Below are 5454 nucleotides of genomic sequence, written 5' to 3'. Positions count from 1 at the left end.
ATACATTTTGCACTTAGAAATGTTAAACAACTATTTAGAGAATGTCATTTGAAGACCCTTATTCTGGGCTGCTGATTTTCTAATTATACCTTAATTTTAGGCTTAGGAAAGAGTTGTAATATCCATACTAAGTTATATATGGCAGTTTAGACAAGTTTCACGATATTTTGGGATAATAGCAATCCTTGGGCAAGCCAGCCCACTAGGTAATGAACCAAGGATCTAGAATGTGCAGAAGTTCTTTGAAACTGTGGTAGTCTGACGTGCTGGGGGCCTATGATCCAGCCCTGCTCCAGCTGTGCTGATTAGGGTATTATCATGCTCTATACACAGAAAAGCTGTGTCCTCATCTACTGACTTAACCCTCCCCACTGGGCACTTGGGAAGTTGTCCCTAGTGCCAGCATGCCTGGTGTCTCAGAGGACCCAGCTCACAACACATCTGACTCACTATAAGGCAGGGACCCCGCCTTGCCTCTGATTGACAGGGTGTCGAAACAGACTCTACAACTTTTGCACCTGGCTCTGACTCTCAGTGGACCTCTTCCAATATGACCCTACTTCTTTTCTTTTTCTTTTTTTTTTTTTTTGAGACAGAGTCTCACTTTCTCACTCTGTAGAGTGATGTAGTGTCACAGCTCACAGCAACCTCAGACTCTTGGACTTAAGCAATTCTCTTGCCTCAGCCTCCGGAGTAGCTGGAACTACAGGCACCCACCATGATGCCTGGCTATTTTTAGAGATGAGGTCTTGCTCTTGCTCAGGCTGGTCTGGAACCCATGAACTTAGGCAATCCACCTGCCTTGGCCTCCCAGAGTGCTAGGATTACAGGCATGAGCCACCTCGCCCAGCCTATGATCCTATGTCTAATCATCTCTCTTATCCCTCCTGTTTCACTACCTTGGGGAGCTCCAAACAAAACAGAGAAATGGGATTCCTGAGGCCACATTGTCTCTTTTATCCTCCAGAAACAGAGGCTTGTTTGGGCTGTTGTGGGTAATCCTCCCTGCCCTTTCAGACTGCTGTAGCTCTTACCCTCTCCTCCCCTCAACCCAGGGGGACTTTTCAACTTGGTATTTACCCAAGATTTTGTTCTTTACTGTAAATTTCATATTATATACACAGTATGTATACATATATAAAGGCTGCTAAAAATGTAGACACAGTTTAAGAAAGTAAAAAGCTATATTAAAATTGCAATACTCAATATATACCAATAGTGTTTGTTACTTTATATATTGTATTTATCTTATAGTTCTTGTAATTGCAACAATGAAACATGACTTCAGTATTACAGGCAATCTTCCCTCCCTGGCCTCCCAGACTGCTAGGATTACAGGAGTGAGGCGCTGTACCTAGCCAGACTTTACATGTGTTTTGGGTGAGAAATATCTATATAAATATCTATATATACCTGCGTATACAAATATTTTCTATCTAGGCATAGCCTTACGGTTTTTGATTTTTGTGTTTTAAGACATTCCCTACCTCCAAGATTATAAACATAGGCTTTTGGTTTGAGGTAGGGATCTAGTTTTATTTTATTTTATTTTCAAATGACTAGACAATTGTTCCAATGCTATTTATTGAATTCTTTATCTTTTTTCTTGTTTTGAAATACTATTTTTTTCATGTACTAAATTCCCATGTAAATGGCAAATCTTAAGCTATATGGAGAAGTGAATCTGAAACCAGGAAAAGGAAGTACATGCCAAGGGAATTGGAACTGTCTAGATTTGGGAGTTTCCAGCAAAGGAAATCATGGGACTTTCTAAAGCAGACACTGTACTTTTTAGCATTAGGCAGGTAAACTGGCAGCTAAATACTCCACAAAATAATAATATTCATCGATTGTGCTATTTTAGCTTTTTCTTTCTGAAATCTATAAAAAGGAACATTTTACTTTCTTTGGTACAGAAAATTAAGGTGAAATTATACAGAGTGAGAATCAACTATGTATCAAGTATAAGGCCTGCACACAAGGAGCAGGGCTGCCACAAACATAGTTATAAGATGCTAGAATCTAATTCCTCTCTTTAATTTATTGCCCATCTTGCAGTTAGAATGATGTCTTTTTTCAACATACCAATGTGCTTACTTACTGTAGCCCCTACATCCTGGTTTAAATTATTCCATAGCTTCCTGTTGCTCAAATTCTAAATATGACCTTCAGTGTGTACAGTGGATACCTGCTGATCTGCCTGTTTCTCCTTGTTCATAGCAGGTACCCTGAGCTTGCCTTACTCTTGCTCCAGGGGTTTAAAGGTAGCTAACTCCAGCCTGAGCCCGCAGGAGGCATGTGACTTATGTGGGACCCATCAGTATAGCACTGCACTAGTTTACACAGTGAGTTGGGCGTGCGTAGGTCATCTACTGAGACCCACTGCTGGATGTCCTTCTTTTGTACCCTAGAGCCACTCTCCACCCCTCTCTACACTGCTGTCTAGCTAGGAGGCTGACTTATTTGAACTGTATCAACAGGGTTCTTATACCTTCTGGCTTCAGTTTGATTTTACCAATGTAGGGCCTTTGTACAAAATGGAAAGAGTAAAAATGAAGTCAATATACTTGTTCTTCAGCTCCCTTCCTGTGACACCCCTTACACTGCTGTGATACCTCCTTAACTGAAGGTTGCCTCTCCTTTTTCCTTCTGAATTCTGGTAACCTCTCTCTCCCCTTGCTCTTCTGGACTTCTGCTGCTATTAAACCTTGGTCCTTCAAGGAGCTCTATACTTTTTGTTGTTGTCGTTTTGAGACAAGGTCTCTCTCTGTTGCCTAGGCTAGAGTGCAGTGGCCTCATCATAGCTCATGCAACTTCAAATTCCTGGCTTGAGCTATTCTCCTGCTTCAGCCTCCTGAGTACCTGGGGTTATGGGCACATGCCACTATTCCTGGCTAATTTTTAATTTTTCTATTTTTTGTAGAGATGGGCTCTTGCTGTTGCTCAGGCTGGTCTTGAACTCCTGGCCTCAAATGATCCTCCCACCCTGGCCTCCCCAAATCCTAGGATTATAGGTGTGAGCCATCACACCTGGCCAGGAACCCTACACTTCTTCATTAATGGTCCAGTGATGTGCTAGTAAAGAGGGAGTGTGGGGATGGGGGGCGAGGGTGGGAGTTCTAATTTGTACCATTTGCCAATTACTGTGGTGTAAATAGTCCTATCATGGCCATTTTAAGCTACCAATGTGAAGTCACTGAATGCAGAGCTGGGAGGAAATGCTAAGAATTGCCTTTTGCTAGTTGTTATGAGCCAGCCCTACCACACCATTGAACTAATCCCTTTGAAAATAGATTCTCTTTGAATTATCCTAACTTATGCCTATGCCATCTGATTTCTGTTAGGTCCCAGACCGATACTGGTAAAATCCTGGAATATTGGCTGACTGTTGAGGGAAAGGAGCTTTCTTTTCTGTAGGACTTGTATCTGGGGAGATGTAAGCCTAGAGTTTCAGAAACTATCTGAAATAAAACTGAACAAGAAGAAAGCAGAATTAAGAGCTGCAGGGAGACAAATTCCTGGTGATGTTATCTGAAACCCTGGATGCAGCCATGTTTGGGCCCTGGACTTTTCAGAAACATAACCTAATAAATTCCCTCTATGTTTCTCTTTTTGTTTTTATTTAGATCTTTGGCTCTAGTTATATTTTTTCTTAAGCCAGTTTGCATTAGGATTCTATCACTGGCATCCAGGTGACTCCCAACAGGCACCACACTGTCTGACCCTTTCCTACCCATAGGTGCATTGCCCTTCACTTCTGTACTTCAACTACACTGGCTTTCTTTCAGTCACCTATAAACATCATGTGCTCTGAAGGCACACTTACAACTTTGACTCGAACTGTACAAAAGCAATTCACATAACCAAAACATTTTTTTTTTTTTTGAGACAGAGTCTCACTTTGTCGCCCTTGTTGGAATGCTATGGTGTCACAGCTCACAGCAACATCAAACTCTTGGGCTTAAGCAATTCTCTTGCCTCAGCCTCTGGAGTAGCTGGAACTACAGGGGCCAGTCACAATGCCTGGCTGTTTTTAGAGATGAAGTCTCTCTCTGGCTCAGGCTGGTCTCAAACCTGTGAGCTCAGTCAATCTGCCTGCCTCAGCCTCCCAAATTGCTGGGATTACAAGCTTGAGCCACCTCGCCTGATCTAACCAAAACATTTGTACCCCTGAAATAATGAAAAAAAGAAATGCCCTGTGCTCTTCGGCCACATTGCTTTGCACTACCATTCCCTGGAACACTCCTCCTTCCTCTCTGCCAACTCGACTGCCTAGTGTCACTGTGGCACTTGTGACAATGTGACCTCTGATGAAACACTACTTCTAGTACTCATGCCCTGGGACTGCTTCATGCGGCAGGACTCGGCAGGCTCGGTATTGTGCCCATCCTCAGCCCACATCCTAAGAGAGGCCAGCGGCTTCTGCCTGTGTGTCTTGGAGAGTGGAGCGTCAGGCCACACATGATAGGTCGGATAACCCTGCTGGAAAGAGTGATGACATGGGCAGATCTGCTCTGGGTCCTAGACTATATGCCACCTGGCTGCAGCCTCATTAGTGACCACTGACCACTAGCTGAGCCTGATCCAAACTACAAAATTGAGAGCAAATAAAATGGCTCCTGGCTACATTCCTTGGAGACATTTTACCCCATGCGTCCTGCAGTCCTTTGCTGTGCAGCAACAGGTAACTGACAGCCAATCAAGGGAACTCCTCTAATAGTCCCAGGCCACATCCATCCCAATCCTGGAAATTATCACAATACAAGGCAATTTTCCTTTTGAACACTTAACACAATCCATTGTTACATACGCAACTCAAGAATGACTTTTCTTTTCAGGGTCCCTTTCCTGTGATCAATTCAAGATCTTCAGAAGTAGTCTCACTCTGTTGCCCCAGCTAGAGTGCCATGGCCTCATCATAGCTCATGGCAACCTCAGACTCTTGGGCTCAAAAGATTCTCCTGTCTCAGCCTCCTGAGTAGCTGCCACAACACCCAGCTAGTTTTCCTATTTTTAGTAGAAATGGATCTGGCTCTTACTCAGGTTGGTCTTGAACTCCTGAGCCCAGGTGATCCACTGGCTTTGGCCTCCCAGAGTGTTAGGATTACAGGTGTGAGACACTGCACCAGGCCAACTTCAAAAGTATTTACCTGGATGGCACCTGTGGCTCAGTGAGTAGGGCGCTGGCCCCATATACTGAGGGTGGTGAGTTCAAACATGGCCCCAGCCAAACTGCAACAAAAATAGCCGGGTATTGTGGTGGGCAACAAAGTGAGACTCTGTCTCTAAAAAAAAAAAAAAAGAGTATTTACCCAAAGACATTAGTCATCTCTATCCTGGTTGGGAAGTTAGGTCTGCCTGCCCCAGGGTCTGTCCAGCTCTGTTTCCACCTGCCAGTTGGCTGCTGACCCTCTGAATGTAGGTGCATAGAAATTGTTTTTTTTTTTGTTTGTT

Source organism: Otolemur garnettii, unplaced genomic scaffold, assembly GCF_000181295.1.
Source record: "Otolemur garnettii isolate 467f Iridium unplaced genomic scaffold, OtoGar3 scaffold00118, whole genome shotgun sequence".
Lineage (NCBI taxonomy): Eukaryota > Metazoa > Chordata > Mammalia > Primates > Galagidae > Otolemur > Otolemur garnettii.
The sequence above is the reverse complement of the archived record's forward strand: the minus strand, read 5'-3'. Positions refer to the sequence as shown.